This window comes from Tachysurus fulvidraco, chromosome 4 (genome assembly GCF_022655615.1).
Source record: "Tachysurus fulvidraco isolate hzauxx_2018 chromosome 4, HZAU_PFXX_2.0, whole genome shotgun sequence".
NCBI lineage: Eukaryota > Metazoa > Chordata > Actinopteri > Siluriformes > Bagridae > Tachysurus > Tachysurus fulvidraco.
Genome location: NC_062521.1, coordinates 23,672,929 through 23,693,247, shown reverse-complemented (window position 1 = coordinate 23,693,247; position 20,319 = coordinate 23,672,929). Strand labels below are relative to the sequence as shown.

Genomic DNA, 20,319 nt, shown 5'->3' with positions numbered 1-20,319 from the left:
ATTCTGTATAACTAAACTAACTACATATCTCTTCCTTACACACACACACACACACACACACACACACACACACACACACACACACACACACACACACACACACCTCTTTTTGGACTCTTTTTTAGTCAGAGGTAGAATCACTCAAAGAGAACAAGGTGATGATAAACCCCAGTTAGCACTTAATCATTATCCTGAGAGACAGATGAAGCCGAAACGGTGAGCCGGAAAGTGAGAAGAGAGAGTTAAAGAAAATATGTGAAAATGAAATGTCACTTCTAAAAGGTTCATTGTTCACACATTGGCAAGTTCCCATCACATTTACGTTGGTTTGCTTAATTCGTCTCAGCCATTAAGTTCTGTCTAAGCCGAGCGTCGCTGGCGTCTCCGACACAAACACCGTCGCATAAACACACAAAGAAACGCACAAACGTACACGGCTGAACTAAAATACCAGTGCTGAGTAGAATATGATGGCTTACACTGTTTAACAGATCGTTTTCAATCACTTGTTCAAAGGCAGTCATCAGACAAGGACAATTGTTCATTCTGTGCAGCTGAATAAAAAAAAACAAAAAAAAAACAAACAAACAAACAACAACAAAAAAAAAACGTTAGATGATTTTAAAACCGACAAAGCCATAAATTATATCCTTAACAAACCCTGTGGAACTTCTTTGCAATGCAATGGGAATGCCTCTACGCTTCTACACTGTTCTTCTCATCACGCAATCCCTAACCTGCCGGGTTTTACCGCCAGCGTGGCAGAGAGCTAATGATAGCAAATATTGATGTGCTAAAAAAGTGTCAGACACTTGCAGGATGAGGACAAGAAATTTGAGTATTAAAGGAGGTGAAGAGTGTCTCTTGTCCCTCGCCACCTCTTCTTCATCCCTCGTTCCATTTGTGCTAATGACTCTCAGTCAACACATTTAACAGCCCGTTAATTATGGCGGGGGGGTGGGGGAGAAATTGCGCATGTGCGTATGTGAAGATGTGAAGATTGTCAGTCCATCCCTGGGTGCATCTTTGTGTCACGCCATGTGCATAACAGTGTGTGTGAGATTAAGACAGCCTAGCATGCATATGTGCGGGTTAATTACGGAATGGCGATGAGAGCATGAGTGACAAATTTGCCTCATATTCAGCTACGATATGCCACCCACCTTCTTCCACACTGCATCCCTACAGACCTGTGTGTGTCTGTGTGTGTGTATTTGTGTGTTTTTGAGAGAGACGCCCCACGCGCGCGCCACTCCGCTGAAACATGCCAAATGAGATTCTGAAATAACGAGATTCATGGATCTTCTCTCCAGCTCTCCTCTGAGGCAGCATGTCTTCTCTCCCTCCCGTCTCTCTCTCTCTCTCTCTCTCTCTCTCCATGAAGAGTGAGATCATGATAGGAAACAAAGGCGACTCGTGTTTACTGAAAAGTGTTATCTGGACAGGTAAATGAGATAAGCAAGATAAACGGGATAAAACGACGCACAGATCTTCCATCGATTTATCTTGTCTTTTGCTCTCATTCACAGGTGTGTATGTGTGTGTGTGTGTGTGTGTGTATATATATATATATATATATATATATATATATATATATATATATATATATATATATATATATAAAGTTGCAGGTGTGTGTTGCAATTGTATGTAGGTAGGTCGCGTTCCTCTGGCGCTACACCTCTGGGCGGGGTTGCCACGGCAACCGACGGCACGACGCCTGTCGATGCTCGTGCCACTTTATCATGCCGTAAAGACGATTAGTCTGTGTGTCAGTCACAACACCCTCCCACTCAAGACACACACACACGCACACGCACACGCACACGCACACACACACACACAGATAGGAAGAAAAGAGAGCCTGAAAGGGAGAGAGAGAGAACAATGCACGCCATTCTGTCCTCCTCTTATTTGTCATGTTAGTTAGGATGCCATTTTCACACTTGTCCTTGTCATTTACCTCTTAGCTTCGGCTAAAATGAACCGCGCTATTGTTCGGTTCAATATTAAAAGTAATCACATTTATGCAGCCAATTTAACACAAAGTAGCTTTGTTTCACTGCGTTATTTGTAATCATGTTTTTATTTTCCTCACACTGTATAGGACAAGCCTGTATTCCATCACTCAAGACAAAACAGCAGAATCACTCGGAACTACTATGAATTCATTTCATGCCGTTCAACTAATTCCACGCAACTACATTCTCATTGAAACGGAATCAAATAAAAAGAAATTCTGTGTGTATTCTCATAAAAAGCGATCAGAAGAGATCCTGTTCTGTCTTTGCTGCTATAGTTACAAGTCACCCGGTTACTCTGTCGGTAACTCTTGGAATTCATTCGTATATTTCTATTTCGGGTTGTCTTCTCAAATTTTTTACTTATGTGAAACAGTTAATGTGAAAATATTTAAATGTGAAAAATATTCGGCTTGGACATCGACTCCTAAACGGTTTCAGGAAAGCAAGTGATCTCCTTAGTACCGTTCACTGAGCCGGATATGTAGTGTGTACACAGTTAAACCGAACATAAACAGAAACGATTTACAAATCTGACGGTTCAAATATCTAAAATGGGACTTTGTGGTTTGATCGAACAAATGAGTCAATAAAAGCGAGTTTGTAACATTAAATACTATTTAATTAAACCAACTAGCTTTCATTAGCTTCTGTTTTAATTAAATGAGAATGACAAAAATGGCTTGGAGTGATGATGACTTGTGCAGCCTTGCTGGATGCGTGTGGGATTTTTACCACCTTAAAGATCAGCTTCATAAAAAGACGGAATGCTGAGTGAAGCTTAATTACAAACGTGTGTTGCAAGTGAGTGTGTGAGACACACACACACACACACACACAAGCAGAGAGTATGGATGAAGTGATGATGGACAGAGACACAATGAGCCCATAGCTGTGTGACTGGAACGCCATTGCGCTGTGATTGCTGCGGTATATTATGGGTAAACACACTACACTATTATGTTGTGTTAAATAATGTAGACAGAAGCTTTATGGTGGGAGGAGCAAACAGTGTGTGTGTGTGTGTGTGTGTGTGTGTGTGTGTGTGTAGAGCCTGGAGTTTGTTTTTCTGTGTCACTGCCTATTAGGGCTTTCAGTAGCTCACACAAACACTCGTGCTCTTTGCACTGCTCCCATGTGGAAGAACACACAGTAAGGGAGGGGAGAGAGAGAGAGAGAGAGAGAGAGAGAGAGAGAGAGAGAGAGAGAGAGAAAATAGGAGGAGTAAGACATAAAAAGAGAGCAAGTATGATAGCAGAAAGATGGAGGAAAATAATGGGAGGGAGGAAATGAAGGAAGAGAGCTTGAGACCGACATAAAGCTTTCGTGTGCCTGGAGGAATAGGGAGAGAGAGAGAGAGAGAGAGAGAGAGAGAGAGAGAGAGAGAGAGAGAGAGAGAGAGAGAGAGAGAGAGAGAGAGAACACATGTGCATAAGAGAGAGAGCAAGAGAGAGAGAGAGAGAGAGAGAGAGAGAGAGAGAGAGAGCGTGAGCGAGTGAGAGAGAGAGAACACACGTGCATAAAAGAGAGAGCGCGAGTGAGAGAGAAAGCAAGAGTGTGTCTGAGTGAGTGAGAGAACCACCAAGGTGCTGTTGTTATAGCAACCTCCTGATCCTGATCCGTCCCCCTACTGAATCCTCCAGGGCTCGGTGCAGTGGACACTTCAACCAATAACCAACCTCCATCCATCCATCCCTCCATCTCTCGCTCTGTTCTCTCTCTCTCCCTTTTTCCCTTGTCACTTTTTTCTCCGTAACCATCTCTCTCCTCCTCCTGCTCCTCCTCCTTCCCATCTCTTTTGTTTTTATGTCTTACTCCTCCTCTTCTCTCTCTCACTCTCTCTCTCTGTACGAGATTCCTCACTTCAGTGCGCTGGCACAAAAAAGGGAAAGAGTACAGACACACACAAAAGAGCAGAAGAATTCTATGATGTGAACCAAGTGACTCTTCATCCTCCAGTTCAAACACACACGCACGCGCACACACACGCACACACGCGCACACACACACACGCGCGCGCCTGTGTACACATGCACAAACACACATGCGCATACACACACACACACACACACACACACACACACTCGTAATTAAAGGAAAGGAGCATCAACTTTAAATGAAGTGGCACAGATGCTGCTCCGTATTGAACCAAACAAATTAAAGGGAGAAGCCGGTGATGAAACAGAACAGTCAGCATGGCATTATGATGCTGTTAGTGTGATGAATTATGGCACATGACCTTTCTGAAAACATTAAGGGTTCCATCCAGGGGTTAAATCAACAATTCTTTAACAAAGTAAATGCAGGTAACATTTATCACTGATGAGTTTATTTTTAGCCAGATGCTAGATTTATTGAGCTCAATATTACCACAGAGGCTGATATGTCAAAAAATATTCAATCACAATGTCTTATGTTCCAGAATCTCCCGAGGTTTGTATGGATGGATGATAAAATGGATGGATGGAGTAAAGGGAATGCTAAATTAATGGCATAAATTGGTGGAAGAATAGATAACATGGATAAGATGAATGGATGGATAAAATGGATGGATGGATGGATTGGATGGATAACAAGGATGAGATAGATGGATGGATGGATGGATGGATGGATGGATAACACTGATAACATGGATGGATGGATAACACTGATGAGATGGATGGATGAGACTGATGGCTGGATGGATGATAAAGATGTGATGTATAGATGGGTGTATAGATGGATGGATGGAGTAGAGAGAATGCTAAATTGATGGCATAAATAAGTGGACGAATAGATAACATGGATAAGATGGATGAGAAGGATGGATGGATGTAGTAGATGGATGAAGTAGATGTATGGATGGAAGATGATGCAATGTAGAGATGGGTGTATAGATGTATGGATGGACGGACAGATGGCTTGCTTATATAGACGAGATGGAGCAGAGGGATGGATGGAAAGGTAGAAGGCTGGATGAATAAATTGAGATGAATAGAAGACAGACTGGCTGGCTGAATAAACGGACAGATAGATGACTAGATGGAGAGCTAGCTGGCTGACTAGATGGATAGATGACTGGATGGACAGAGAGCTGGATGGATATATAGCTGGCAGGCTTACTGACAGACTGGGATGTTGAGTATCTGTAATACAGGTCCCTGTGAAGTAGCTGTTACTATAAATCAGAAATGTATTCAAAAAGTGTGCTTTACTGCAATCCTGTGATCTGCCCATCACTGAAGAAACACTGTGAGTAAAAGAGTGCTGCTGTAGTGAATACCAGCACGGCTCTGCGTTCACACTCGGTACCACACAAAACAACCGTTTTCTTCAAACGACAGTTCTATAAGTACGGAATTAACGTCCAGTAACATCTCAGACACAATATAACCAAACATCACCAAAGAAGCCACGGCTGTACAGGGCAGTGTGTGTTGCCATGGTAACGCACAGTTTGACTGACAGCAGCTTGAATGACAACCTGTAGTATGTGCAATAATACAATAAACTATCGCAAGAATTGCAATTTTATGTAGTGAGCACAGATAAACACTGAAATGTCCCCGTGCACTTATAGAAACTATCAGCAGGCCAAATGGTGTACACATAAAAGTGTCAGAATTTCACTAGCAATCATATCCCATTCAAAACATGACTCAAAACCTATTGATTCAGAAGTGCATATTTCAAATGATCTTAAATCTCCTTATGTTCTTTTATTGTTGTTTACTGTTTTTTTTTATTATTATTTATTACTTGTATGAATTGGTTTGGTGACCTTGAGGGACTATAAAGGCGTCTATAAATAAAATGGATTATTATTATTTTAATTTAATATGTTTTTTTTTTTTTTTACACTGTTCACTACACTGGTATAACTCCATACGTGCTGAATCAACATTGACCCAGAGTAACCTTTGTTACCACAACTTGATATTCAACAACATACATTCATACACACACACACACACACACACACACACACACACACACACACACACACACACGCACACAATTCATGCTGATTCTTGGTAGAATTTCTAGCCACACTGATGTGTTTGTAGAAGGTTCTGTGTGTGCATGTATGTGTGTGTGTGCATGTGCATGTGTGTGTGTGTGTGTGTGTGTGTGTGTGTTTGGGGTCTGGCTCATCAGACTGTGAAATGAGCTCATTAAGGCAAATGGCTATTTAATTAAACAGTCAGAGAAAAGCCTAAACACACACACACACACACACACAGGTGTGCAGCCCTGGGAGTCCCTTAACAAGTACACATGTACACGTACACACACACACACACACACACTATATATATATATATCTATATTGAATTGACCCGTGTCATTGGTTGTTAGACTCATGTGCCAGATGAAATTAATGTACACATATTTTAATTATGAATAAATAGAAATGGTTTTATTAAGTAAGCATTACAGAAAACTGCTGTTGAAACATATAGCTAAACCTATACAGCTACCTACCTAATATCCTCATTTAAATAAATAACTAAATAAATATATAAAGACCATAAAATAATACTGCCTGGATCCCATTACACCAAGAGATCATCATTAACGTTAGTAAAAAAATTGATGACTAAATAGCTAGTTATTTTGATAAAAACAGGTGTGCACTGAAATGAGATTGTAGAATTTTGGGTTTGACTGGACTAAGATTATGTGGTCTCCTGTGGAATCTGTGGAATTTACTGACATTGCTATGAGGCATCATTATTGTGTTTATTTAGTAGGCATGCTGTCGATTTTTGTGTTTGTGAGGTCGGGGCTGGGGCTAGGAGATGGGGGTAGTCTTCTACTTGTCCTCTTAATCCCTCAAGCTGAAGTCTTGGCGAAATCTGCAGACGCCAATGGCCATGCGTTTTGCTACACCAATTGGAGCTAACTTGTCAGACATCTCAATCTACACCCATCATTACACATTATTATTATAATAAAACCGAGACAAGATTTAAGAAGTACTTGGCAGTGGATTCATGCACTGACTTTTTGAGGTAAGTTCTTGAGGTTATTTGGTGAGGGAAATTTGCTGAGCTCCACTGAATTACACCCCTTTTCCACCAAAAAGAACCGGGCACTGGTTCAGAGCTAGCGCTAGTGCTGGTTCAAAGCTGGTTCCACTGGCGAACCTTAGAACCGTTTTGCCTTTCCATCGGTTAGAGAGCCGTCACAGAGCCGAGTCTGATGTCACTATATACGTGTCACTTTTCCCAGCAATGTTAGAGCAGCAGCGGCAAACACAAACACAACATCGACAATGGCGGATGTTGCTTTACTGTTAATGCTCATGGCTTTGTGAACCTACATTGGCATCCAAACGCGGCGAATCCAACGTCTCCGTGCAGCTCCGTGTAAACTGTATAAACGGAGGTTGTAATCGAGAAAGTACATAACGTTATTTTATCATCAACACAGAAAAAACTTAGCCTTAGCATGTAGCTACCTACTATCATGTGTGCTGATAATGTATAATATTGCGGTAAAGTAAAAGTGTATTAAACATTAGTATACTTAAGGTACATTATCAAATGCACTAACAGTAGCCCCGCCCCCAGCCCCTTCCACAGCTCCTGACGCAAGCGGTTCTTAAGTCTAGACCAGCAACGTTTTGGTGCTACATAAGAACCACTTTACCTGGTTCAGAGCCGGTGCTTTGGCTGTCGAAAAAGAAAGAACTGGTTCTAAATTAGGCTCCGAACCAGCACTCAAACTGCCTCGGTGGAAACGGGGCATTAGTGAATTTCTATCTTTGTGTATCCCAACTTTGGAGTTTGGGGTCAGAGGACAGGGTGAGCCATGATACAGTGTCCCTGGAGCAGTGAGGGTTAAGGGCCTTGCTCAAGGGCCCAACAGTGGCAGCATGGCAGTGCTGTGTCTTGAACTTTGATCCTCTGATCAACAACCCCAAGCCTTAACCACTTGAGTCAGCTCTGCCCTTATGGTCATGTGACTTAATGGCAAATCTGTGCAGCCAACATGTGCTAATAATAAAAGACAAAACAATGAGTCGGTATCAGAATGAGATGTATGCAGAACAAACAGATATTTTTAGTGCGACAGCAATGAGTACATCATGATTATCCTACGGTCGTCTTCTGGCAACATTACTTAGCAGGCGTACAGTATGTCTCAGAACCCTTCAGAACCCAAACAGTCCATTTAGCTCAGAATATTACGTAGAAAGAATCAGAAAAATCCCAAACTGCTCCATATCTGTTCGACTTTATTAGTGATCTGAAACCTGTACGTAAGTAGCACGTATCTCTCAATGTATTCTGCATTGAAGCCCATAGACTTTAGTTTTTCCACTTTCTGCCCCCTAGTGGACTCATTCACATTATGTGCGAGTATGAAGGCAGACACCTAGATAAACGCCCATGCAAGTCACCCTGAAGTAAGCTGACACGTATAAACCAGGCCTAACTAATCTCTTAATACGGCCCACTGTGTTTGAGTGTTAAAAAGGTAATAAACCTGTGTGCTTTATTCTAGCTGCTCTTCTCCATTTATCTCTCTCAACTCGTTCTTGTCTGTGGGATCGAGAGGTTTAAAAATAACTCTTGATTTACCACGACGTTCCTGCATATGTGTGTGTGTGTGTGTGGACCAGGAAATGTGAAGATGGCCACTGGCAAACACTAATGTAATAAGATATTAATGAGGGAGAAAAAGAAGAGAGAGAGAGAGAGAGAGAGAGAGAGAGAGAGAGAGAGAGAGAGAGAGAGAGAGAGAGAGAGAAGGAAAGAGAGAGAGAGAGAGAGAAAGAGAGACAAGGGGGTATGAAGAGCCAGCACATGGAGCTTCCGCTCACCGAGCAACACCGCCTCCTCCTAAACGTTCTAAACGCACGTTCCCCCTCTCTCTCTCCCTCTCTCTCTCTCTCTCTCTCACACACACACACACAGTTTAAACAGCCTGCCATTAAAAACCAAGAGAGGCGGGGTAATGTGTGTGTGTGTGTGTGTGTGTGTGTGTGTGTGTGTGTGTGTGTGTGTGTGTGTGTGTGTGTGTGTGTGTACGCTGCAGAGGCTGGGTGCATGTTAAACACAGTCACTGAAATCCTACTCCAATCCAATAAAGCCCTCAGCAGCCCTGCTAGCACACACCATTACTGAGAGAGAGAGGGAGAGAGAGAGAGAGAGAGAGAGAGAGAGAGAGAGAGAGAGAGAGAGAGAAATCAAAAGACAGAAACCTAGAAATTGTGTGAGAAAAACAGAGAGGGAGACAAAGACAAAGGCTGAGCCTCAGACAGAAAGACAGGAAGAGAAGAGACTGAAAAATCGGTCATGTTCTATGGTATAGAAAAGAACCAGAGACATGGTTAGGAAAGACAGATTAAGACAGGGGGAAACCGAGAGAAACAAAATCACAGATACAGTCCACAAGACGGAGACGGAGAGTGTGATCGAGAGAAGGCAAGAGAGAAAGATGTGGAAGTCTCTCTTGTTCTTGTCCCTCACACTGACACAGCAAGAGAAAATAAAACAATCATAATCTATGCAGAAAGCACGAATGTAAACGGTTAAGCTCTTCAATCAGGACACATTTCAGCTGTCTTTAAGATTGCATGTGTGATGTCCATTTAGAGAAATAAAAAAACATACTACATCACTCAGTGTAAGGCAGATACCAACAGGCATTTCTCCTTTCTTCTTGTTCAAAAACTCTCACCGTGTTATCTATAGCCAGCCGTCTCTCTCATAGCCAGAACTAAATTGTGAATCCCAAACAGTCTCATTTGAACTGAGACACCACAAACATTTTAGGAGAACTTCCCTTGACAGTAAATCTGAACCACCAGACGGTTACCAGTCCTGGACCTCTTGAACCTCTCTGGCCTACCAAACAGTTAACCATGATATCCTCCTCTTCCTCCTCACCAGCCTGAGTTTCACTCGCACAATATGGCAGTAGCTTGCATCATGCCCGGAGGTGCACTAGTATCAGGTGGCTGGCACGAGTATCCACATCTGTTCCAAGCAGACTTTTAACAGAGTCCTCCAGACCTGTATGCTTGGTCCTTTACTCTTCTGCCTCAATATCGGTCCTCTTCCTGATGTAATACTTACACATAACTGTTTCTTACACTGCTACACTGAGGACAGGCATATTTGTTTTCCTTTCCACAATCAGATGCAACCCACGGTTGCTATGTCTGACAGCCATTTTATCATGGACAGCATAATCTCACCTAAAGTTCAACCTATGCTTTGAATTTAATCTTTCAATCTTGAGTTTGCCACCTCCTCATTACTTGGCCATTCAGCTTTATTCTGATCATCTGGAAGATCTGACCATCTCTACATCACTAAAATGCAGGCTAACTGTAATCAACCTCTGATTGACTTTATACCATTAGACCCTTACGACTAAAGTAGAATGTAGAAATGAATCTACAACGCTCCATTGCTGGTTTCCTATCTTTGCCTTCCTCATATTGGAATTAAAACCTTAATATTTGTCCACAAAACCAAGCCACATTTGAAGCCCTGAAGTCGACGACACCTCTGGGCTGGGCTAGACAGATTAAGTAACCCTTAAAGGTGCCAGATGAGACTTTTTATTATTTTAACTAATGGTGTACCTTTTGGTGGTCAGCTTTCTATACCTTACCAAATCTCAAGTTGCCTGCCTGGTAATTACCCCTTCATCCAACCTTCCCTACCAGCAGCTCAATACCCTTTTATCCAACTTCCTCTACCTAGGCTCATTAGCCTTTGACCAATCTTCTCCTACCACCCTGCTTACTATCATTTCATACAAACTACTTTAACACCCTGCTCATTACCCCTTCATCCAGCCTCCCCTACCATCCTGCTCTGGTTTCCTTCATTCAACCTGCTTGGCCATCCTGCTCATTGCCCCTTCACCTGACCTCCTCTACCATCCTGCTGATCATACAACAACTCGCACTTCCTCTTTGTTCATCATGCAGTTATCCAACCTTCACTCCCACCTTGCCATCTCCTTTACCACCCTGCTCATTACCCTTTCATCCAGCTTCCTTTTCTTTATCTCTCTCCTAACTATCACTTTACCCAACCCCCTCTACCATACTGCTCACTACCACGTCACCCGACCTCCTCTACCGTCCAGCTGACTATACCATCATACAACTTGCGCTCTCATTGCTACTATGCCGTTATCCAACCTTTACTCCCAACTTGCTCCTTTATTACCCTGCTCACTACCCTTTCTCCCAGCTTCCTTTACCCCGCTCAGCACCCCAGCATATAACCTCCTTTGCCACCCTGCTTACTACTCTTTCATCTAACCCCTCAGCTAACCTCCTCTAGCACTCTACCTCCAGCAACTAACATCCTCATTACCCTTTCATCTAACCTCCTACACCATCCAGATAAGAATCCCTTCATCCAACATCCATTACCACCATGCTCACAACCACTTTTTCTGACTTCCTCTACTACCCTGCTTAATACCCACTCCATTTTTCTTTACCTCTCCTAACTATCCCTTAATCCAACCTCCTCTACCATCCTGCTGACTATACCATCATACACCTCGTTCTACCACTCTGTTTACTACACACTCCTACACCCTCCTTTACCACTTTAAGTGTCCTTGGTCTCAGGAAAAGCCCTATACAAACTACAATCTACAAAAGAACCTAAGAGGACAATAACAAGGCATCTATATCTAATGGATTACGATTGCCCTGATGTGTTAAGCACTCTAGACACTAGAGTCAGAGTGTGCTAATGTGAAGCACTTTGAGAGAAGAAGAGCAAGAGACCTAAGGTCCAGCCAGAGTTGACTTGTCATTCCCCCACAACCATGTATTCCCATCCCAGTAGGCAGATGGAGGTGCCTGTGTGAGTGTGTGTTTGTATTGAGCTGATGAGCAGGAGAGAGACCTGCTCATGACATCCCAACAACATGCAAATGGAGCATTAGCGTCTAGTGGAGCAGTAATTAGCGTTGGTGCTACAGGTTAAGTACCTGAGACTGGGTATAATGTCAAGTGTGTGAGAAAGACTTAACAAGTTTTTCATTTCTCTTCCTGCTGGATCAATTCTCTATGAAAACTAGAGGTAGAATGAGGCTAATTCTGTTCTTTTTTTTTTCTATTTACTCTGCTTTTTTCCATGTTTCGACTGTCCATCTGTCAGTCAGGACATGTTTTTCTCTCTTTACTTACCGTCTTCCTTTATGTCTCTCTCTATTTTTAGTATTCTGCTTCCTGTTCTTGGAGCACCACAGTGTGGATAGAGAGAGGAGGGGGACAGAGCAAGTGAGGGGGGGGGAAGAGAGAGAGAGAGAGAGAGCTGGAGGAGTAGCGGAAGTAAGGGAAGAAGAGGAGGGGTGTGTGGATTCATGCACTGCTGTCTTCAGTAAATCAATCTGGCCATTTGCGTCTCCGCCTCCTCCCTCCTCCCTTCGTACACGGGCCAGGCTTGTAGCAGGCGAATGCCACAAAACAGAGCAGATGAGAGTGAGAGAAACACACAGAGGGGGGAAAAAACGCAACCAGAGGGGGAGTTAGAGGGTGAAAAGAAAGAACAAGCCAATATTGTTAAAGGGCACTGAAAGCTGCGAAAGAGACAAAGCCGGAAGGCCTGCAGTGTCTCTGAATACACACTTGAACTCCTGGAGTGCAATGCAGAAACAAAGCAAAGAAACCCTACAGTATAATAACTACAGACATTAAAAGCTCCCAAAAGGAGCAACAGCTTTATTGGACCAACGTTTTCAGTTAATTTTATGAAGTGTTTAAACATTATTAAAGCGTTAACACTATTTAATTACAAAGAACAAAGTAATCAAAGTCTCCAATACGGGGAATGTTTCAAAATGGTGGTGTGTAGAGTATAATCAAAATTCCACTGCCATTCATCCCCCTGTTGAATAGGGCCATGAAGGGGAGCTTTGATGACGCCCACGTTCTCCAAATTGATCCTTTCATGCCCCTTTCACATATGCACTTTTTGCAGGAATACTACGGTAATTAATCAGCGAGGGGTTAAGTGTAAATGCAACCCAGAGCCAAAAGTCCTGGAAGACTGACAACAAAGGAGAGAACTGAGCAAAAAAAAAAAACCAGCACATCCAAGGATTCGATAACTTACGTGAAGCACCTTCAGGCTCTGATAATATGATAATAACCGAGAACTAAATAAACTAAATGTGCCAGCAATACGCATCGACACATCATATCCATATCTCATATCCAGGACGTAACAGCTCACTGTAAGGATGTTTAGTATGAGTATACTGTCCTGGGATGAGCACAGGACAGTCTTTATGACCGAAGCATCAGGTAAGAACAACTCTTCAGAATCCAGGTGAAATGATTCAATGCAAATGTCTTTAGTTTATCCATGTAAGACCATCCACAACAGCAGGATGTGAGGGAGAAGTTCCAACTGATGCCTTCAAATCTAATGCGATGAAAGGTTTCTAAGTATGAAATGATATTATAACAGAATATAAAATAACATGACTTCCTTTGGGTACAGTCATGTAGTTTTCTAATAACATGGGCTGTTGCGTTGTGTTGTGTTGTTCCAGGCTTCTTGGAGAACTTTCCAGTTTTTCTGTCTCTGCAGGTAAAATCCCAAACAGCTAAGATGGTATTTACTATTTTTGCGTAATCCTGGGTTTTTGTCGTTTTAAACTTCATTTTTAAACCCAGGTATAGAAATGTTTCCCACTTGTAATTTAAAAGGGAGATAGGCACTGCTTTTTACTCAGGGTTGTGTTATTAGCAGTGCTTTTAAAGTGTACAGTGTGAAACAGGGTGATTTTAGAATGTTCAGACTAGATGCTTTGCAACATTCGTGTGCCTCATATCATGTGAAAAGCAGGAAGAGACAAAACACTTCGATAGTCTTAAATGTCACGCAGCAAAACCCTGAAGATTACAGAAGTGTGCATCTTAGCGAGGGGAAAATACAGGACACAGAAAAATTTAGGGAAGATGGAGATCGACTATGCACCAAAACTCAAAAAAGATTACAAAGCTGTAAAAGATAATACCTTCTCTGGGGCAGGTGTTTAGGTAGGTAGGTAGGCAGGTAGGCAGGACATTAAACATGTACATGATTGAACTTACCACAAGTGAACCTGTCTTCAAGTACTGTTACATTTAGGGATGTGGTAGCCTGGTGGTTAAGGTGCTGGATTATCAATCGAAAGGTTGTGAGTTCGATTCCCATGTCCACCAGACCCCCACTGCTGGGCCCCTGAGCAAGGCCGTTAACCCTCAGTTGCTCAGTTGTATAAAGAAAAAATGAGACGGAATGCAAGTCTGCTAGAAACGTACTGTAAATATCCGTAAATGTTTACAGTCACTTTGGGGTAAGTGTGAGAAGCTCTTAATGAGATAATGTACAAGGTTTTTTTTTCTCCACAAAACGGAGGTAGAAATCGTTTTAGTATCTTTAAAAGAACTTTAATCTTAAAATGTTATTTATTTATTTTGTATTCGTCTTTCCATGGACTATTGAAAGCTGTTTCAGTGAAGAACAGAGTAGAGCTAACTTTGATAAGAAAAACAATCCTGTAATTATAGCGCATTTGACTTTACTCGGAAGTGGGATGTGGGAACTCGGACGGTATTATGTTGTTTTCATCCTCCGTGCATTGAAGTTACAAAGTGTGGGGAAGAAACATGATTCCATGTTGGTATTTTCCTAGCAACAAGCTAGAGAGCAAACTGTAATGAGTGATGTGTATCTAGCTTCTCGAAAAACAGCGAACTAGAGCTAGAGTCAATGCTACAGTTTTAACAAGTGAGCAATTTGTGTGATGATCGATCTAAAGCAACTACTTATATACACAGTATAAGTCACTGAAAGTTAGGAAAAGCAGTGCTGTTCACTGTTGAGGTGTTGACGGCCTTTTGATTCTGATCGCTTGCTGAACTCGGGGTTGAGGTGATTGCGGAGATTGTAGTGATTAAGGAGATGTCCTGAGTTTACAAGCTGTGATTCTAAGTCCAAGTTTTTCTTTAGTGGAGAAAGCCAGAGCTTTCTGGTTACGAGGTATTAGTCGATGTAGCATAACTTAATAGTTGACCATTAGCTAATCAAATTCATACATTTGTCTGTTAAAAGAATTTCTCTGTTCATTTTTTAAAAAGTGTTTCTTTCTGACACTAATGCAAGACGTGGAACAAGCATGTAGGTAAGACAAACATGTACATGATTGAACTTACAGTGAAAGTACTGTTACATTTAGTCATATCTGCCATTTCTAGCTTAGGAGTTTATCCTGACATGAAAATGCAGTATTGTTACCGATCTAGAAACAAGTGTATGACATTAGTCTGTATGTGGAATCAGGGTTTACACACAGAGGTGGGGTAGGGAGGAAGTGTCTTGGTGCCATTCAGGCCAGAAGCCGTGGGGGAGAGAGGGGAAAAAGGAAAAGTAGTGAAAGGGAGAAACAGAAAGGCAGGAAGAGAGAGAGAGAGAGAGAGAGAGAGAGAGAGAGAGAGAGAGAGAGAGAGAGAGGTAGTCCCTCTTCAGCTCGGCAGCCAGATGGTCTGGTTGCCACAGCAGCATTTTACCCACCAGGCGGTGCTTTGATACGTGTGTGTGTGTGTGTGTGTGTGTGTGTGTGTGTGTATATGTGTGTGTGTGTGTGTAATATGTCCCTCTGCGATTGTGCCTTTACAGTCTCTGCTGCTCAGCAGCATGTGTCACAGCTCTGTGTGTGTATGCATGCATGCAGGTGTGTGTGCGTGTGTGTGTCTGTACGTGTGTGTGTGTGTGTGTGTGTGTGTGTGTCTTCATGATTGTTTTGGCACTCCTCTGATGAAAACAAGTGGCCCACACCTGCTAAACAGCATTCATTACCGTACACAACGGAGAGCTGGGGAGTAGGAGGAAAGAGACAGTGGCATGAATGACAACAAAGAGAAAGCTTGAGAGAGCACGAAAAAACATGGAGGAGGTGAGACGCAAAAGATGCATTCAGCTAGGCCTTTTCAACCAACAGCTCGTGGGCCCATTGTGGTTCTTTTTAGTTTTTTTTTTTTTCATTTTTAATTATTATTATTTTTATGGCCCACACAAGGATGCAGGTTAATTAGTAATAACACATTTACTGTATAAGTAAATCATCAAATAAAAGATTGCATGTGGGCTGTGGGGTGTGTATCTCTCCATCCAAGATAACCACTTTAATATCTCCTTAGGAAGACGACATTTAAAGCTGCCGACTAGTTAATTTTATGTGATTTAAAGTGGTTTTGTCATGATATGATGCAGTACAAAGTGATGTGATAAAACATGATCCAGTGCTGTACAAACTTAGCCAAACCTCCTTCACTAAAATGCACAAAAAAGACTCCCCTCCTTCAATGAGATTGACAAGCATAAAGACCACACCTCCTTCAATGAGACTGACAGGCCTAAAGACCACACCTCCTTCACTGACATGCACAAAAAAGCCACACCTCCTTAACTGAGATTGACAGGCATTAAGCCACTCCTCTTTCACTGTAAGTGACTGTAACGACCACACCTCCTTCAATGAGATTGACAGGTATGAAGACCAAACCTCCTTCAGATTGACACTTATAAAGACTCCACCCACTTCACTGAGATTGACAGACTAAAGGCCACACCTCCGTTACGGAGGCCACGCCTCCTTCATTGACAATGACACAGAGGTCATGCCCACTTCATTGGGACTTACAGGTACAAACTGCCATGGTGGTAGAGTGAGAAAAAGAAAAAAGCATGTGACAACATTTAATATGTGAAAGAGTGCATATGGTATTAAACTCAACAAATGCAGAAAAATGTTTGTCGCTTAACAGAAACACACTGTTGATAAAATATACACGGTCAAGTAGGCGATAAGTTCAGATAATATTGGTCTTGTGTTTCTAAGCTAAAAAGGAGAAACGGTAAAAATGTCAAGATTGACTTTAGCAGTGTGAATATTATGTGATCTTGTTCTTAATGAGGAATATGAATGTAACAACTGGTGTTTTACATTCATGTGATAACCCATCTGTTAGGCTACTCTATAGAACCTGAAGAAGACTTCTACTGAGGAAGTTTACCTGTTCAAAAAAAGCACACGGTTTTCCTTTTAGAGCAGCTGTTAGTGAAATTAAGCAGATCTGGATTAGACAAAGAAGAGGAAAGCTTTTTGATGGTGTTCTCATCTTTCAAACACACAAACACACACACACACACACACACAAACACAGAGAGGGAATGATGGGCAGCCCCGTCACTGTACTTGCTACATATAATATGTATATGTTCAATCTCTGTGCTGCTGATGTATAGGTTTAAAAGTTTTGTCTGCACTAACATACTTGATAAATTGTGTCATGAGTGTTAAAAATGCCCAATTTCTACAAATGTGGACCCAAAACTGGAGTTTAAAGCTACAGAAATTGGTGAATTCAATTGTGCGGACTTCAGAGCCCCATACAGATAAATGGCTGGTCTTCGGATAACCTTTAATATTCAGTCAGAGAAAGCGGCATGCTCAAGATCTTCACAAGAACCTCCGACACAATTTTCCAATTTGTGTTGACCCCTAAACGCTGGATTTGGTGGTCTCGGTAGAAAAAAGGTGGAGCAAAATATCAAACCTATGCTTTTACTTCTGCCTTCTCGTTCGGCCTTTCTGTGACATGCCGCAGTTTCAGATGAGTTGAGTTTTGATACTCGCCTTACATTTAGCTCTCTGCACCTTGGAAATAATCCAAACAAATAACTGAAGCGATGCCTACCTTTCCCAGATTTTTATGGCAGCAAGCAAAAAGCAGTTAAAAAATGCTGGCTTAAGAGAAACCCCCTACTGAGGGCTTTTACAGAGAAACTGTTAATCACCTACGCTTAATGGAACACATCACCTACACTTTCCGCTTCGAGAACGATGAGAGTGAAATACACTGGCTGAAGCATGTACTGTATTTAATACACGAGGTGAATACTGTATGAGGGCAACAACGGAATTATTGGCGAGAATGGGAATCATTGCATAAAATAAACATAACCAGAGAGACCGTGGAGGAGTGGAAATTTTGATTTGCCAGGAAGGCGTGTGGTTCATGGTGATGATGGTGGCTACGAAGCTCCCAATAAAGCGCACAGTAAAGTTGATTTTTATTTCATAATTGATTCCTAGACACGACCTCAGTAAGAGCAAACAGTTTGGAAGTCATTCCTGAGAGCAAAATCTAAGCTAAGCTATGTTGTATTTGGATAAGGCCAAAATTACAGTTTGAAAACAAACGTATGCTAAGAAAACGTATGCTAAGGGATAAAAGGTACGCTAAGAAAATCTCCGACCTCGGACTACTGATGCTTTGGTGCCATTTTGAAGCCAGAGGTCCAGGGAATCAGGGTTGTTTTTGCCAAGAGGTTACGACATATACATGGTTCTTCAACAAGATTTTAACCAGTCACTATATTTAAGCCCTATTAAATGTTCAAGTGTCTTCTTTTCATCTCCAATTTACAAATTAGCGCTAATTCTAAAAATATATTCATAATATATTACACAATTATACAGTGTTAATTTGACTTCTAGGTCTTTGCCTCCTGTTCTCTTCACTTTATATGGTTAGTCTAAACGTTTTAAATGGTCTCGTGCTACGCCTTCTTGGTACTAACAGCATATTTCATCCTACAAAATATAAAATATAATAAGATTTCTGTTCAGGATAAGAGCAAGAGCTTGTTTTTAAAGGTAACACTTGAGAATCGCATGCCCTTGAAATGCTCAAGGAAAACCTGCTAATCTTGAACTGTACGAGTTATACAAGTAATAGAATATACAGGTCATTTTAATAACTTTAAACGGACGTTTAACTTTCTTTAAATCCTGTTTTTCTTTTCAACAATTTAGGTTCTTCTTTTAGTTTTCTATTTAAATAAAAGCTCTGCTATATTTTACACTACGATACTATAAAGACAGCCCAAATCTGATTTGCTGAACATGGATAAAAAAGTCTTTCTAGGAAATAATGATAACCCTCTGCCCCTGGTGTGACAGGGATGGGATCTCACAGGAGCCAAGCTACTGACGCCCTGCCATCCGAGCCTATGACGATTGGCTCTTTGCTTGTAGCTTGATAGTCGTTATCCGTATAAAGGGAAAAAGAGGATCGTGACAGATTTATATAGATTTATATCATTTTATACATTTAAAAAATAAATAAAGGAAAAAAAATATATAGTCCTGAAGAATGATATTATCGTTAAGACAGAGTTGGATTTGAGTTGTGCTTTAACACTCCATGAACTGCTGTTAACTCAGGCTTCAAATGTGTGTTTGTGTAAGTCGGAGTCTGTAATCTAGAGGATGGTAGCGAGCAGCGTTTGTGTTAGAGACACTTTATGTGAGTGTGTGTGTGTACAGTGCCTTCTCACTAGGCTCAGAGGGAGGCAGCGGTTAGCCAAGTATGGTTGAGCCGATTGTTGAGAGAGAGAGAGAGAGAGAGAGAGAGAGAGAGAGAGAGAGAGAGAGAGAGAGAGAGAGAGAGAGAGAGAGAGAAGGGAGAGAGCAACAGAGCAAGAAAGAATGCAATATGACAAAGCATTGTAAAAAAAAATTGTAATGAACTTAGGGCAGCAACTAACAGTTAATTGGAATGTATATATATATATATAGTGGCTGATCATCAAGAACTAAATTCACAGCATCACACCAGCACCAGTGCCAGCATCAGCATATCCCTGTATTATTTCAGCAATTCATTTACCAGATCATACACCAGACCTCTAAGAACTTTAGACTAGGCTTTAATTAAACAGTAATTCATTATCTCCAAAACATGTCTGACATAATCAATAGGTCATGGAAAAAGATCTTATATCTTATATGACTCATTATATGACTCATATCTAGTGTGAGGAATTGACTCCGATATTTTACCTGGAATAATAAATATGACTGTTTTAGGGATCGAGTACCTTCAGCATGAACCCAGGAGAGCAGGATGATGACTTGAGGACTTGCTGTACATTTAGAAATAGCTGAACTTCATATAAGATTAAAAGGGACAGATTGGAACCTGTTGCTTGAAGCAAAGTGATGTGGTGAGTGTCAACATATTTCTTACACCTTATACCGATAAGAAATGAATGGCAGGTCAATTAGATCGAATTCTATTGATATTCGATGATAAAAAATAAGGTCTGAGCTATGTGTGTGTGTGTGTGGGGGGGGGGGGGGGATACTTTTTTTTTTTAATTCAGTTTAAGATATTGACGGTCTAACAGTTAGAACTGCTCTTCCCTCAAACACCCACACGTGCTATGGTACATTAAAGCTAGGGTCCTGATCATCAATAAAACCACAC

At 41.5% G+C, this 20,319-nt stretch overlaps 1 protein-coding gene across 1 annotated transcript in view; it reads right to left on the bottom strand.

The window, feature by feature from the left end:
• maml3 (mastermind-like transcriptional coactivator 3) overlaps positions 1-20,319 on the bottom strand; it is a 159,311-nt gene that overhangs the window by 67,170 nt on the left and 71,822 nt on the right. The window lies entirely within an intron of this gene.